Source organism: Schistocerca americana, chromosome 5, assembly GCF_021461395.2.
Source record: "Schistocerca americana isolate TAMUIC-IGC-003095 chromosome 5, iqSchAmer2.1, whole genome shotgun sequence".
Taxonomy (NCBI): domain Eukaryota; kingdom Metazoa; phylum Arthropoda; class Insecta; order Orthoptera; family Acrididae; genus Schistocerca; species Schistocerca americana.
Window position 1 is genome coordinate 439722614 of NC_060123.1, and position 18050 is coordinate 439740663.

Below are 18050 nucleotides of genomic sequence, written 5' to 3' on the forward strand. Positions count from 1 at the left end.
TCCGTCCTTGCAATGCCGTGGTTACTGTAGTTAGATGGTCAAGATGTGTTTCAATGTTATCCCCGTACTGAAAGTACATATTAATTAGTATTATTGTTCCACCGGGAGATAGCAGCTCCACGACGTTGCAGTGACTATTAGTGAACTGTGATAGTGTAGTTACTTTCAGGGCTTTGTTTGTGATTATTATTGCCGCTTTCGGATTATCTCCTTGGCTGATGACCTGCCACGTTGCGGCTACAAATGCAATTTTTCCAGCTAGGGAGTACGGCTCTTGTAGACAGAGCACATCCAGCCTCCTCTCCTCCATTTCCATACGTAGCTCCTGCATTACAAGTCGACTGTTGTGTGTGTTGAGTTGGCCAATGGTAATTTTTGTCATCTACGGAAAGTATGTATGTATGTGGTCTTCTGGCCATGTCTTGCTCCGGTCAAACGTAATACGTCCATTAGCCAAAACTGACTGTTTGTAAAAGTCGTCTAGGTCAAATTTTTCTCCTCGTCTCTCGAATACTTTCTTTAGTAAATCTCGCAGGGCTCCGAAGTCGGTGGGGAGATTCACTGACTTAAGCTGTATTCTGTCTACAGCCTCCATTACCGAGAAGGTGACTCTTCTTCCATATTCGTGCCCTACGCGGACCACATGTCGTAAGGCAGTGGTCAGGGTAGCCGGCTGCTCCAACCTTGCCAGTTGCATGGTAAATTCTAGATTTGGACATATCCGAACCGGATCTACTGGCGGTAATCTTACCACTGGGGTGTCTTGAGAGCTTGTTATTGTGCTCTCTTGCACAGGCTTTTGTTCTTTCCCGTTGCTTTCATCTATTGGGACCTCAGGCACAGGATGCCTTTGCCGTTGCTGGTGTTTGATCGGCTTCACTCCCCTGCTGAGAGAGGAGGGAGTGGCCATAGGGATAGATTCCGTCTGGATACATTTATCGATTTTCGGCGGATCTGTTTGGATACTTTTGTCAACTGTCTCAGTTATCGGATCTCTCTAAAGAGACTTTATAAATTCTTTGAACCTACTTGCCCTGATGGCATGCCTCCTCCTTTTGCTAGGGGATTTTGGCATCCTGTTTTGTTTGACGTGCTCAGACATAGTCCGTTCTAGATATCAGTCTCTGCTCCAGCATGCGGTACGTAGGGCAATTTCGTCCCGAGGCTCCGCAGCGTTTCTTCCCGCGTCTCTTGCAGGGAATGCATACACTTGCAGCTTTACATTCTTTTCGTGTGTGACCATCTTCGCCGCACCTGGAGCACGCCGACCCCCTGGTGCAGTGCTTTAGAATGTGGTCCAGGTCTCCACAATTATGGCAACGAGGTACCACGAGGTAGTTCCTAATATTAATGGCATGGAAGCCAACATACAGTCTGCCCATTGTTATTATCTGCTTCCACATTTGTGCTGTGACCTCGGCGACGTGATGTACGACATCACGATCCCGAGGCCCCGTTTTAAATCTCAGCTTAAAGAATCCTTAAACTCATTGTCATTCATATGGTCAAAGTTCTGGTCCTTTATTGTCTGGTACAGTTCTTCGTTTGTCATTGTTGCTGGTACATCGTATAGGATGACCAAAGGGTTCCTTTTTCTCGGCGGTTCACACTTGACCAACGAGTTCAGCTTGGGGTTCTTTAACAATTTTTCTTTGTCTTCCTCTGTAGCCACCTCCACAATCACTGAGTTCCTACTAGGTTTAACTTTATTTATTCTGATTTTATCTTTTGCTGGATCAATAGTTTTGGTCAGCAACTCTTGTATTTTTTTGACACTCGTGTCTTGGCCTGGTAGAGTTCTGAGAAAGACCGCCGTGTCTGACCGCTTGATCACCTTGGCGATCGTTTCTTTCGTAGTTTGTGGCTTTGGCGGCGCTTGCGCGACCACTCCAGCCCAGGTCTTCGTTGGTTGTCTTCTTAATCTTTCATTCTCCTTTTCTAACTCCTCTACGCGGCCTTCGAGCTTGGCGTGGGCAATGGCCCATGCAGCCAGCCCGTTCTTAATAATAGACAATGCCGCCTGACTTATCTTCCCGTTTTTGATGTTCTGCTCCAGGAGCAGCGTGACACGTGCGTGTCTATGAGTGACGGTTTCGTCTCCTGCCAGTCGTGTCTCGTCCTGAGGAGAGGGATCAAGATCGTAGATGCTCGCTTGAGCGCACTCGATTCACTCGTCTCTGTTGTGGCCATATTGATTAACGAGTGAAAAAAGGGGTGGGAGCCCGTCTCTTACCCCGGACCGGCTCCTCTGGCATCGGGGGGGGGGGGGGGGGGGGACTTCTGCAGCTTGCCCACCGACCTCGCCCCTAGGCCAAGGGCACTCCAGAGCCGCTGGGTTCAGCGCACCGTTTCCAGCGCGCTGGTCCCCCTCGGTGACTCTGTCACCGGCGATTTCACGCGACGCACCCCGGCAACTGCACCCCGCACTCCGGAGAGGCGGATGCACCTCTCGCCCTTCGCCGCCTACTTGCCAGAGTTTCCACCTCTCGGCCAGGGACCCACTCCTACTCAGGTGGCGGGCCGGTCCCCCAGACGTTCGGCGGTCTGGACCCATCTAACCTGGCCCAGGCGATGTCATCACCACCTGGGTTTGGCAGAACACGCCCCGGTTACCCAGGGCCGCGGCGAAGCACCCTTGCCGACACGCGCCGCGATCCCACGCCGACAAATGAGATCGTCGGCATGCAGAGCACCTGTTGGTCTGTTCCCTGCGAATAGAAAGGGACTGGTGTTCGGTTCCTCGACACAGCCCCCCTGTGCCACGCAACCTTCGCTTTCGCATCGGGTTGGGTCGCAGCTCTCCCTTTTGTCGCAAGGCAGAATGCCAAGCAGCCGGCCGAAGTGGCCGTGCGGTTAAAGGCGCTGCAGTCTGGAACCGCAAGACCGCTACGGTCGCAGGTTCGAATCCTGCCTCGGGCATGGATGTTTGTGATGTCCTTAGGTTAGTTAGGTTTAACTAGTTCTAAGTTCTAGGGGACTAATGACCTCAGCAGTTGAGTCCCATAGTGCTCAGAGCCATTTGAACCAGAATGCCAAACTTAACATCTGGCACCACGGGAAGGCGGAAAGAGCCACTTGGGAAGGAGAGGCTATAAGAGACGCGTCACTTCCCCTGTGAAGACTGCCGCGGCACACCCGACTGGAAGCGATACGCCCCAGTGCGAGCTTCCGTGCCTTACGGCGCGCCGGCAACGGGCGGGCCCGCGCCGAACGCGCCGTCAAGCCACCGACCCCACGCCAGACAGCTCGCCAGATCTGTCTCCAGTCTAGCGTTGGGTATTTAACTTCGACAACATTGCTGCCATGATGACGCCGCAAGTATCGATATATCTTGCGGGTAGTGGGGATTCTTGTAGAAGGTATCTGTAACTGAACATAACTATAATCAACAAAGAATCGTGCGACGTGAGAAAAAGAGGGCGATATTCTGCCTACCGCCACCGGCGGTTCGAAGGACGTGGGAAGAAGCACATCCAGGATCGCCGACGTGATGGCGTGTTTCCGTTGGTTCCAAGTTCGTAGCGTCGCTCGCAGGTATAGAGCTAGGGCCTTGTTCCGCACATCCGTGAGGTTAAGTCCTCCAGAATGGTGTGGGAGAGTTAAAGTCTCGTATTTGATCTTAAACAACATTCCTTGGCTGAAATAGTATCCAAAGGCCGCCATTCATCTGTCAGCAATACCATGTGGCACTGGCAGTACCTGCGCCCGTTGCGGCAGTCCCGAGGCCAGATGAACATTAGTGTAGACCACCCTATGGAGCAGATGGTGCGTTCGGAGTGAATTGTTGCGTAAGTGCAGTCGGACGTGCTGGAGGAGACGTCGATAACTCGCCGCCGCTGATTGCCGTAGTGGTCGGGTGAACAATACATCTAAACATCGCAAGATGTTCACCGTCTTAAACGGACTGTGCAGAGCGTCCAGCCCTCGTCCGATGTGCATAATGTTGGTTTTAGTCATGTTGACCCTGTTTCCCGCAGCTACTCCGTACGTAGTACGAAGGGTAACCACCTTACTTACTTCGTTCTCCGACTGGACGAGTATCATCAAGTCGTCGGCATATGCACGACACGTGAAGGAGCTCGCACGGAGTCGGACGCCTGTTAGAGTCCGTCTAAGAGTCTGCATCAACGGTTCGAGCGCTATTGTAAGCAGCATCATCGACGAGGGACATACTTGCCTAACTGAGCTGCAAACAGGAATCGATCCTACCTCCCTGCCATTGACTCTCACCGTCGAAAAAGGGCCGCGAAGGAGGCGCACGAGGACGATAATAAAATCCTGTGGTATCACCATGCGTTGCACGGTCGAGTCAAGGAAACCATGGTTGATCCTGTCAAAGACACGATCAAAGTCCATCGATACGAACGCCGCTCGCATGCGACAACCTTCCGTCAGGGAAATTACGTCACGGTATTCGCCTAGGATAGAATGAATGTTGCCCCGAGCCCCTAGACAAGCCTGGTCTGGTGGTATTGTCTTGGATATTACAGTCTTGAGCCTTGCCGCCAACATCCGCGCAAAGATCTTATAGTCAGCATTGAGCATCGTGAGTGGTCTAAATTGATGGGCGCTGACACTCGCTGTCGATTTCGGTATTGGTATAATTAGACCCGCCATGAACTGCGACGGAACGTCCGTGTCAGGACTCAATAATTCATTATACATCAACACCAACTTGGACATCATTAAATCCGCAAATGCACGATAAAATTCAAATGTCAACCCATCTGGCCCAGGGGATTTATGCACCGCACCCTTCGTGACTGCCCCTCGGATGTCATCTTGCGTTAGGGGTTCCAATAGCGCCGCTGTATCCGGACCATCCACCTCCGTTTTCATCTGTCGCAAAATTTCTTCTCCTGTCCGATTGTCCGTCGGCGTCCCAGTGAATAGGAGGCAGTAATGCTCCAGAAACTCAGCAGCAATGTCCTGTTGTGACGTCTAGGGCCGACCATCGTCGTCATGGAGCACTGTGATCAAGGACAGGCGATTACACGCATGTCCCTTGGACACATGATGCATGCTAATACGTTCTCCATCGACGTTGTCCAAGCACCGAGCATGGATCGAAAGTCCCTCCAGTCGACGTCTCGTGATCGATAAAATGCACGCCTGAATGCGATGGACTTCCGCTTGACGCTCGGGCGATGGGGCCCTGGAGGACAGGTCGCGGAGCACCATGTAGTAATAATTAAGTGTATCTCGGAGCCATTTCGCTTTTTCCTTGTCATACGTTATGAGAGCTCTTCGTATCGCCGGTTTTGCACATTGCAGCCACCATGAAATAATCGTACGGTGCAGCGGCAGACGGCGAGTGCATGTCTGCCATGTTTCTTCGATCCGCTGGCGAAATTCGAGATCCACTAATAAGGATGAATTAACTTTCCATGAACTACGACTCCGCAAGACCCGCTGCCGTGGGATGATTAACGTGCATATATATGCAAGGTGATCCGAAAAGCCGTGGGCCAAGGTTCAGCAGCCAACACGTGATTCCTTAATCCGTCAGAAACACAAATTCGATCCAGCCTGCTTGCCGAGTGGCTAGTAAAATACGTGTAGCCCATGGATCTTTTCACGAAAATAGGTACAACATACTTCATTATTTTTGTCTGAACAACACATTTTTTTTTGTAAAATAACTCAATTACAATTAATACAGCGAAGCCAGATACCAGTGTGGGAAAGAATGACAATTTATTTATTTAATTGATCACATGTGCACTCCCACAAAGTAAATCCCTACATCCAGTTTGGTGAGATCTGTGAAATGAATGAATGTATGGTTGTCTGCTAACCGCAGATAGTGAATGTGAATATATCATCATCTTTGAGATGATCCTTTGGCCACCTTTGGTGGGACCAAGGAGATGAAATTTACCTGAGCTTTGAGCGCCTGAAATGTGGCTGACCAATACAGTAGCAAGGTGCTCCCCCACTTCAGCAGAGGTGCGAGAGGACCTGAAGAACGGCCATGTTTCAGCACTCTGCCACTGGATCTTGTGCTGTTAAAACCTGTCTTAGTTGTGCTCCATAAAGACAAAAGAGTGGAGACATGGCATGCATGTGGAATATTTAAGAGTAGTTTGAAATAATAATTTCTCTATTTCAGGAACTTTTGTGGGGAGAATTAAATGTCAGGCAGGTAATATTAATAGGATTGTAGTAATCTTTGGAAGTGACCAACTGCTACAATGAAACCATGTGTAGCAATAAGTTGAAATACTTCCGTGTGCTTAAGTTAAGCTGAATTACTAGCGTGTGTACAATAAGTTGAAATATTTAAGAAATAGCGTGTGTACCATAAGTTGAAATATTTAAGAAATGGCGTGTGCAGGACTTGAAATTAGAGACGAGTACTTCCACGTGGTGAGTACTGTGTGAGTCTCAAACTGTGTATGAGACAAAAGATAAAGAGAAGTACTCGCCCATGGTATCAGTTGAGGACTCGCGTGTGTGATGAATACGCTCTTAATATTACTTTGTGTGATATGATTCCGTGTGACGCTAGATTCAAACTCTGAGAGAGAAGCAAGGTGAGTCGGCCGTCTATCCAGCAACGCCACTTGGCTTGCATTGCACAGGAAGACGTGCATATATCTCCAGAGTTCATAGTAGGAAAGTAGAATTACGAAGTGGGGCAGTGTCGTGTGAAACTGGGATAAATATTAATTGAAGTGGGAAAGCTGAAAGTGATAATGTTGTGACTATTCCCTGTGTAGTATTTCATATTGTAGTGTGGTGTAAGTCATGTAATTTTGGTATGTGTGGTTTGCATGGGAGAGTAGCGAGGTAGTTTCAAAAGATTAGTGGGTTATGCGTGTTCCTTTTGTACTGCTCGGTCTGGAGGAAAGTTTCGTGATGATGATTGTGAGAGTCGATGTGTGAGAAATAATAAAAGATCCACCATCCTATCCAGAAAGTGCACTGTAGCGTTAAATAATTACGAGACCATAAGGTAGAGAATCACCAATGTTAAGCCATGCCCACTGGGCGGAATTTCTCATGTGTTATTGTTGTAGGTTATAGAATTTGTGTGTTTAGGTTATAGAATTTATCGGAATAAATAAGATAGTGAAAAGAAAAAGATTGGTGGCCTTTTCCTTCGAATTGTATGTTGTCATGATATCCAGAATTTATAATGTGTGCGCCACTCATATTCTGTGCGATGGCCACGTGTTGATAAAAGCCGTTAAATAAAAAGGAAAGAAAATGTGGTATTGCCAGTGCGTAGTGAACAGTCAGAGTTCTGTAAGTTACTGATAGTCAGATGCGTGTTTCCGTTGCGTATTATTCATACAGGAGGATAATTTGTAACTAAATTGTGAGTACGAGAGTTCGTGTTACTCAATAAATAAGAATGAATCCATTCGCTTGGCAGACCACTCATCTTGCAGGCCTGACTGCTTGATGCCACAGTATGAGCAAGACATGTGGGTGCCTCTCATAATTTCGACCCTGCCAGGATTTTTTGCCACGATATTTTGCTGTTAGGGTTTGCTGTTAAGATTTTTTTGATGGAATATATTGTGATAGCGCTAAGAAACTAAATTTTTTTTGTTTGCCATTTCTTTCTGGATTGGTGAGGATCTTTTATTTTTTTTAATTAATTGCTATACCGTCCAAGGCTGGAAGATCATTGCATAATTTTTTTTGCGTGATGTCCGTAATAACTAGGCCGCAGTCGAAAAGTGTAGTCACCATGTAGAATAGTGATTCTGGGGTGAACGTAGCAGTGCGGCAGGAAGTAGGTGTCGACCGTGTGCTAATAAGTGGGAACGGCAAACACTTGGAAGGGGCTGAATTGTTCAGCGGACCGCGGCTAGGTGACCCTTTAAGCGGCGGGCTTTGTCCACAAACGGGGGCTTTTTCCGACGACGCGGGCCAGCCGGGACTAGGTCAGGTATGCAGTGAAAGTGAAGCTACCCTTGGTGAGGCTACGGTTTCTCAGGCGAACGAGGTGAGCACACCGATAGTAGCAAATGACAATGTGCTACTGCAGTTTTTACAGAGGATGGATAGAGATAATAAGGTAAGAGATAGGGAGTATAAGGAATTGGAAGCGATGGATAGAGATAATAAGGAAAGATTGGAAGCGATGGATAGGGAAACTAAGGAAAGATTGGAAGCGATGAACAGAGATAATAAGGAGAGAGATAGGGAGACTAAGGAAAGATTGGAAGCAAATAAGGAAAGATTGGAGGCAATGGATAAGGGAAATAAAGAAGCAATGAGGAAGCTACACACAGTTATCGATGAGCGTCTGTCCACAGTTAATAATCAGTTAGATGAGGGGGAGAAGAATCTGGATGCAGTGAAGCAAGAATGTAATGCCGTGAAAGAAAAAGCCAATAATTTGGAGGTACGGATAATTGCAATAGAGAGTGATATTACAGAACATAGGGACGTGTTGCCGGATGAGCGAATCAAAGAGATAGTAGAGGACTTACTTGCAGATAAACGAGGGGCATTAGACAGCGTGGAAGCTCAAGTCACCTGGCAAGAAGTGGCGCTAAATAAACACAGAAATGAAGTTGCGGAGGTAGTTCTCAGGAAGAATAAGATTAGTGCAGATGTAGAAAAGATCAGTATAAGAGGCGAGACAGGTTCTGACAGTACGCAGCGAGAGGTTTATGCCGACCAGGAGGAGATACAATCACTATTACAGTTTAAAGAGGCACAATTAGAAACCAATAGGAAACATAGGGAACAACTAGCACAGTTGCAATTAGCGTGCAGTAGCGAAGGTGACACACCACCAGGTAGATTGCAGAGGGAGAGTGAGATAAATTCAAAAAACGAAAATAGGCAGAAAGAGGAAGATGAACTCAGAGGGTTAGAAGAACGGTTGTGTCGGATAAAACAGGTGGCAAACCCAGCTGGGTATAGTCCAAGGCTGTCTCAATTTCACGATTCATTACCTTCATTGTGGGGACCGCTCCTCAAAATGAAGTTTGTGTGTAACCATTTGAGGGACGAGGCTAGAGCGAAAATGCAGGAAGATATTAAAGACTGTAGTAGCTACAAGATATTTTGTGACAAGTTTTTAAATGAATTCTGGTCGAAGAGTAAGCAGGACCAGGTTAAGCAAAGCATATTGATGATGCCAAATTGTAACGAATGTGGTATAAGAGATCCAGTGGCGTGTTATCAGGAAATGCTAAGACGAAATAGGTATTTGGATGTGCCATACGAAACTGGGGAGCTCATTAGGATCTGTCTAACGAAGTTGCCAGTGAGATTGCGCAGAGATATAGTGATAGCAGGCAGAGGCTTAGACGATACCGCGTCATTTCAGCACTTGTTACAGGAACTGGGTAATGAGAGCAATATCGTGAATGGAAATACGACTCATAGGTCAGATAGTGTCGAGGATAGGAACGGCAGAAACTATCAGAATGACAGGAGAGCATGGAATCCTGGCATTTCATTCTTGTCATAATGGATGGAAGAATAGGAGAAACTAATCCAACATATCAACCCTCAGCATCTTGCCTTAAAACACATGCAACTGGTACTGAAAATTATCTATGTAGCAGACATATTCTACTGATATGTAGGAATGCAAATACCATACTTCTGATCAGAGAATAAAACACCAGTAATGGCATCTGTTAGGCTGGTCTCTCAGAGCAAAATTTGCAAATTTTTATTTCGAACACTAAAGTAAAAGGACTGTTTCCTCAAAACAAACCAGTTGCTAAAAAAAATGTTATGTAATAATGCCAATGAATCCAGTGCAATTAGTGTGATTTGACTATTGCAGGTACTTAACACATAATGTAAAAAAGTAAGATCTGTATGGAATAGGGTACGTTTATACTGCTGTTACAGGTAACATCAGTAATGTGATCGAAGTATTTAAATTAGACGCCATCTGATCTATAGTATGTCATAGTCGTGGTGACAGTTATAATGAGGTGCGGCGTATGGTTGTTCGGAATCTGGTGTTAGTGAAAGAGGCCACTAACACCAAAGTTTCTAACACTTGGGCTGTCCCATCTCTCCCAGCTTGTATATTCGCTGCACACATTTAATTTTCATGTAAGCACAGATTCCTAACTAGCAAATTCTTTACGGTGTATAGTGGACCATTCAGAGTGAGGCGTATTGTCCATGAAAATGCTGTACTGATTGAGACGATCAAGGGAAAACAATCTCGTGTGCTCCATCACATTTCTAACATCAAATTACGGAAAAGTTATGGATAGATCGAAAGTAGGCAATTTATGGTAGATAGTCAGTGTATTTATTTGTGGTGTGTAACGTTGTGCAGGGTCAAATCGAACACAAGAATTTTCAGGCGGGATGTCAGGAAGTATGATGGAATAGACTGGTCGAATGAGTCATGAACAGGAGTCGACAGAGTGGTGTATGTACGTATTTTCTGTCATATGAATATCAAGCAGAAACGACGTGATGATTAATGAGTGGATAAAGATGGTAGATAGAGAAGCGACGTGATAAATAGTAGTGGATAAAGGTGATATTTAAGGAGAGAAGCGACGTGAAGCAGTGTGATTAATAAAGAGAGATTCAACGTGATGAAACAGTGGTAAATAAAGGTGAGTAGAACTAATAATGTGGAGATGTCTTAGAGGTATGTTACAGAGAGGCCTGTGTATGCTGCAATCGAGATTGATGCGAATGGCGAAGGAAGACCAGGAAATGATGGAGTAATCGACGGATGGAGAGCCGAAATACGAATGAAGAGATGAGGACAACTGCACAACGTGAAAGGACATAAAAGGAGTATGAGATCCAGATGGTGAACGTTGTGGAATACTGACGTAAGATGTAATATAAGTGTAAATCTAATTCTTACCATAACATTTGCTATATGAAAAAAATAATTTTTGTTGTTGATGTTGTTGAAGTCTGGTACCAGTATAACTAATCAAAACGGTACCAACAAGGTGTACAGTTAATTTTCAGGATGAAAAATTCGTGTATTTTTTGTTCTTAGATGAAATGTCGCAATTCTAAGTTGATATTTAGCAGGATGAATAATCGGTAAAGTGAATGTAGAGGTAAGCCGATGGAGAGAGGTGCCAGAGTGAAAGGACGAATTCGGAGACTGGAAAGCTATCTCCGAAACAGCTTCATGTGTTATGTGGTTGAGTATAAGGGAGCAAAGGTATGGTATGTTGTCGTGAGTGTGGTGGTGTTAAAGGTTAGCTGACTTCTAGACCTATTCTGTTAGTGTATTAATGGATTGAATGAGAAGGAAAATGTGATGATGTCTGGTGAGTGAGAGTCGTAGAGTAGTGTGATCAATGCGCACACTCCTGTAAAGGTGATGCTACCGATCCATAACTAAAACATTATTGTGTTTTACTGTTTGATTGGGATGAACCTCGATGGCAGGTCAGGATCTGACATGTGGATGGTACATACGTGTCCTAGAAATGTTGTTATATGTAATAAAATGTAAAATATATAAAGAGATACTAATTACAGTCTGGCACAAGCACAAAGGTGCATTGTATGTTATAGATTTAGAGTCATCAGTTTCTAAAATGTTTATGGTGTTAGGATGTTAAAGTAGTTTACTATTTAATAACATGTGGTGGGTAATTGTGAGCTGTGTAGATTATTTCTTATTTTTTCGTTAGAACACTTTCAAGGGGTATTAATTTCAGTCTGTCACAAGCACAAAGGTTCACTGTATATTGTAGTTTTAGAATAAACAGTTTCTAATATTTTCACTGTGATAGGATGTTAGAGTAGTCTACTATTTGATATTGTAATTATGAGCTGTATATATTGTTTCTTATTCCTTTTGGTTTTTTTTTTTTTTTACACTTTCGTGTTTTGTATGAGGGACGACAGGTACAATCAATAGCACAAGTGTGGGGTGTATATAGAAGAGGGATAAATGTTGATGTTGTATGTGTAGAAAACTAGGGTGTATGATTTTACGTTTTTTTGGAACAAAGATTCTTTTATTACCAATGCATCTAATAGATCATACATGTAATCAATGAGTATTTAAATACTGTAAGAATATCCTTTTGTCTGTAATGTTGCGAGATGCACGGAAGGGTCTGACTGATTGGGTGTCGTAGCGCTGAGGGGCTACACTCCACGCGATCGCTACAGCAGGTCAACGGCCTGGGGCGACACGCACGTACCACTGGCCATTCATAAGTTCCACCACCCTTACGACTGGGGAAAGTATCCTGCGGAGGCAACAGCGGGTGGTTTCTTCTGCTCAACGGCTCGCGCGGCGGCGCCATGGCAGAATGAACGACGCGGGGCAGAGTCCAGCGGGCATTTGTTACCAGCAACTATTAACTAGTACTGGACTGTGGAGCTGTGAAGCAAGATGACTGCTCGTATGTCTCCATAAGGTGGAAAGTGAAGGACAGATGTTTCCACGTTGTGGGTGGTGGAAAATATTTTGTCTTTAGCAGACAGGACGATCGTATTTTTTTGTCTTGACCACTGAAAGGTGGGATCCATAAACTTTTGGCAGTGACTTGTTAAGTGTGCTTCATGAATTGCATGTGGGACGCTTGGTATACTTAAAGAGGACAGTTGTCATTTGGTGACTAATTATTGTATGAATGCAAGAAACTAAAGTGGGACATTGACATTTGCATTTGTAGTAGGAGACATTTCTTTAATTGGTGCGGGACTAAGTGCTGTGTGTTGGAACTTACGACTTTTAATTACACCATGAACTGAATGGACAGAACCGTGGGTAATAGTAGTTGTAGGGCCATTTTTGGACGACCAGATTCGTGTGGATGGTACTCTGAGAGTGACTATGACATTTGTGTTTAATGTGAGATACAGTTTGCTGTTCAGTGCGTGTTCAAAATGCCAATTTGAGTGACTTAAAGACTTTCGTCCGGGTAACCATGGGAGAGCTTTAACACCGAAACAGTGTTTCTGGGGAACCTGTCAGCAACTTTTTAGACCCCAAGAAAATCACAGAATGAAATGATTCCGTGTGACTCGCAAGATAGGGAATAATGTATTTGTACTTGTAATTGTGTAAATTTTTTTATATGTTTCATTCCTGAAGGGACAGCAAGTGTAATTGTATTTCATTAACATTTGTGTTTAGAATAGTTAGTGTTTTTTCTTTTGGTTTGTTCTGGGCTACCAGTTCACGTAGCATGTTTATTAGAAAATTTGGTACAATGATGCTTTAATTACTAGCCAGTGGCGTAATACTAATGTAGCAGCTCTTGTTGCATAGGTCAGTAAGGTTGTCAAAGGGGACAAGAGTTTGCATTGCACAACAAATATCGGAATTAATTGATGCATTTTGATGTCGTGGACAGTAATGATCTTGTTGGTGTGTTGACTGAAGCCACTTATTTTCATTATCACAGTGGTGATATTTCACATTAAAGTGTAACGAAGGCTAATCGAAATGCAAGTTCTTGTTGCCCAAATGTGAAACAACAGAGAAATGAGCAGTAGAGTAAGATACGAGAGCTACTGGTGGATTCAAGCACTTATTGCTAAACTATTTACTGCGTGTATTGATCAAAGTTGATGGACTGACTGGCTCAGCAGCAGGTATTTGTACTGGTGGACAAGGATAAGGTTAAACTCACAGTTGAGTAGTGGTGGCAATTGCTTAAGTGATGATAGTTAACGAGGTATGACATGATGTCTTAGGTTGACTATATTACATAACCAGTATGTAACTTGTGGTATATTTCATTGTTTTTCTTCTCAGTTTAATTTCTCTGTAGGTTTGATGTACATTTTAAAGTAATGGTATGGAGCCTGACATTCTACATGTAACTAGTGTACGCGATTTTTTTTCTTTTGTTGATTTTGTTTGGTATTTGGACATTGCCGTGTAAAGATTATTACAACGCAATTTATGAATGTCAGATTGCTTGTTCTGTGTTTGGACGGTGAGCTATTTAAAATTTCATGAGTACAATTAGTATTTTTTTTATTTGTCATAGAATTAGTGAAGTTTGGATTGCTCATAAAAATAACGAAGATCCCAGTAACTAAGCAAATTTATATCTCAACATTATTTTTCATTTGTATGACGTAATGTTTTATTTGTCATGTGGATTGTTGTAAATCTGTATGTGTACGTTACTCTGGATTGTGGAGAGTACAATAATGCAACAATTGTGTCAATAATTTGGTAAAGTAACAGCATTTGGTCGTCTAGTTGAGGTCACCAGGGGCTAAGGTCTCCTCCTGGTTATTTTGATGACTTGCTACGCTTGTTCTAATACAGTTTTCTTAAAAAAATGTTCGGAACTACCCTCGCATTGCAAGGATAATGCCGTGCCATTTTTTTCTGCATGGGTAGCCGGTGGTGAAAGGGTACAGTACCGCCCGACATTGAAAATAGGTACAACATACTTCATTATTTTTGTCAGAACAACACATATTTTTTGTAAAATAACTCAATTTCAATTAATACAGCGAAGCCAGATACCAGTGTGGGAAAGAATGACAATTTATTTATTTAATTGATCACATGTGCACTCCCACAAAGTAAATCCCTACATCCAGTTTGGTGAGATCTGTGAAATGAATGAATGTATGGTCGTCTTCTAACCGCAGATAGTGAATGTGAATATATCATCATCTTTGAGACGATCCTTTGGCCACCTTTGGTGGGACCAAGGAGATGAAATTTACCTGAGTTTTGAGCGCCTGAAATGTGGCTGACCAATACAGTAGCAAGGTGCTCCCCCACTTCAGCAGAGGTGCGAGAGGACCTGAAGAACGGCCGTGTTTCAGCACTCTGCCACTGGATCTTGTGCTGTTAAGACCTGTCTTAGTTGTGCTCCATAAAGACAAAAGAGTGGAGTCATGGTATGCATGTGGAATATTTAAGAGTAGTTTGAAATAATAATTTCTCTATTTCAGGAACTTTTGTGGGGAGAATTAAATGTCAGGCAGGTAATATTAATGGGATTGTAGGAATCTTCGGAAGTGACCAACTGTCACAATGAAACCACGTGTAGCTATAAGTTGAAATACTTCCGTGTGCTTAAGTTAAGCTGAATTACTAGCGTGTGTACAATAAGTTGAAATATTTAAGAAATACCGTGTGTACCATAAGTTGAAATATTTAAGAATTGGCGTGTGCAGGACTTGAAATTAGAGACGAGTACTTCCACGTGGTGAGTACTGTGTGAGTCTCAAACTGTGTATGAGACAAAAGATAAAGAGAAGTACTCGTCCATGGTATCAGTTGAGGACTCGCGTGTGTGATGAATACGTTCTTAATATTACTTTGTGTGATATGATTCCGTGTGACGCTAGATTCAAACTCTGAGAGAGAAGCAAGGTGAGTCGGCCGTCTATCCAGCAACGCCACTTGGCTTGCATTGCACAGGAAGACGTGCATATATCTCCAGAGTTCATAGTAGGAAAGTAGAATTACGAAGTGGGGCAGTGTCGTGTGAAACTGGGATAAATATTAATTGAAGTGGGAAAGCTGAAAGTGATAATGTTGTGACTATTCCCTGTGTAGTATTTCATATTGTAGTGTGGTGTAAGTCATGTAATTTTGGTATGTGTGGTTTGCATGGGAGAGTAGCGAGGTAGTTTCAAAAGATTAGTGGGTTATGCGTGTTCCTTTTGTACTGCTCGGTCTGGAGGAAAGTTTCGTGATGATGATTGTGAAAGTCGAAGTGTGAGAAATAATAAAAGATCCACCATCCTATCCAGAAAGTGCACTGTAGCGTTAAATAATTACGAGACCATAAAGTAGAGAATCACCAATGTTAAGCCATGCCCACTGGGCGGAATTTCTCATGTGTTATTGTTGTAGGTTATAGAATTTGTGTGTTTAGGTTATAGAATTTATCGGAATAAATAAGATAGTGAAAAGAAAAAGATTGGTGGCCTTTTCCTTCGAATTGTATGTTGTCATGATATCCAGAATTTATAATGTGTGCGCCACTCATATTCTGTGCGATGGCCACGTGTTGGTAAAAGCCGTTAAATAAAAAGGAAAGAAAATGTGGTATTGCCAGTGCGTAGTGAACAGTCAGAGTTCTGTAAGTTACTGATAGTCAGATGCGTGTTTCCGTTGCGTATTATTCATACAGGAGGATAATTTGTAACTAAATTGTGAGTACGAGAGTTCATGTTACTCGATAAATAAGAATGAATCCACTCGCTTGGCAGACCACTCATCTTGCAGGCCTGACTGCTTGATGCCACAGTATGAGCAAGGCATGTGGGTGCCTCTGACGGTGGAGTGGCAGACGGCGAGTGCATGTCTGCCATGTTTCTTCGATCCGCTGGCGACAATCGAGATCCACTAATAAGGATGAATTAAGTTTCCATGAACTACGACTCCGCCAGACCCGCTGCCGTGGGATGATTAACGTGCATAAATATGCAAGGTGATCCGTAAAAGCCGTGGGCCAAGTTTCAGCAGCCAACCCGTGATCCCTTAATCCGTCAGAAACACAAATCCGATCCAGCCTGCTCGCCGAGTGGCTAGTAAAATACGTGTAGCCTATGGATCTTTTCCCACGGGTCCATTAAGGCCATGTCCCGGCAGATCGTGTTCAATGCGTGGCAGGAGCTGAAATTAGGAGTTTGATCCTTTGGTGTGAGTACACAGTTAAAATCCCCCCCACCAAGATGTGGTCATACCTCCCATGGAATAGGGGGGTAATGTCCTCCGAGTAGTGCACCCGCCTGTCGATTGTCAGATCCGGAGGGTGCATAGATGTTGACGATACGAATGCCGTTCACGGTCATAGCCAAACCCCGAGCAGAAGGAAGGTAATCGAGGTCGCACATTGGAATCCCTTCCCGGACTAGTATCGCTGTGCCACGTCCTCCATCTGTAGTCGGCGCTAGATAAGTGTTGTAACCATGCACGTCGGGAAAAGCAGCATTGCACGTTTCTGCATCAGCAGAATATCAACGTCTGTGGCGTAAATTATGTCCCGAAGAAGTTGCATCTGTGCAAGTGAACGTGCGGTGTTAATGTTTACTGTGCCCACCTTATATGCTTGGTCCGTTGTCGTTGTCATGCTCGTGTCATCTCATTGTGAACTCCAAGGGCTTTAGTCCACTATTCGTGCGCAGAAGGGTGCCCGCCAGCGGGCTGCCCTCCGTTGTTTTCGTTCCATGGTGTGCATCCTGTAAGTGAGTTGTCATCATTTGGGGGTGCCAATTCCTGTATGTCTTCGGCTGGTTCCGCCCAGTCGCAGTGGTCATCAATCCGAGTAACGTCCTCTGATGTATTTCGATGTGGCTGCCGGGACATTGGTGTCCCTGACTCCTTTGTCGGCAGCGCTGGGTCGTCGGTGTCAGTGAAGAGGGACCGTCTGAAAGGCAGGACATCCGGTCACCATCTAAAGAAATCCTGTCAGCGTCCTCTAAAGGCACGTGTTCCGTGTCAGACAGTTCTTCGGCTAGGATAACTTCCATGTCCCCTAGGCTAAAGGGGGGGGGGGGGACGTGTCACCCGAACTATGGGGACGCTTTATGCGACGCTTCGGAGATCACTGTTTGCGTGCCCTGCCCTCTGGTGCCTCACTGTGTTTGTCGATCGTCCGTTGGTCCGTTGCCGGCGCCTCTGTCTTGACCTCTACTTCCACGCCGCGTGCTACATGTGAGTTTTCGGAAGGTTCCTCCCTCATCTGACGTGAAGTGGGTCTAGGGGCATTCTCGGAGTCTCCTCCATGCTCCCGTAACTCGGCCTGTTCTTGCATAAACACGACCTTGTCACGCTCCGAACTTGGCAACACCTCCCGGTGGGCCACCAACACGTACGTCATCGGCAGTTGGGTGGGAACTTCTCGCTGTGACCCTTCTCCATGTGGCAGTTGCTCGACGCGGCGTTGTATGCACTCCGAGCGGATATGTCCTTCTCCACCACAGCCAGAACATGTGCGTGGCTGCTCATCGCAAATCACAATAGCTCGACAGCCTCCAATGTATAAATAAGAAGGGATATGTTTATTAAGGACTATCCGCACCTGTCGGACGACGTTTAGCATAGGATAGGTGCTAAAACTTGCCCAGCGTTCAGGCGTATGACTAAGTACCGTTCCATACGGTCGCAGCGATTCAGTAACCAT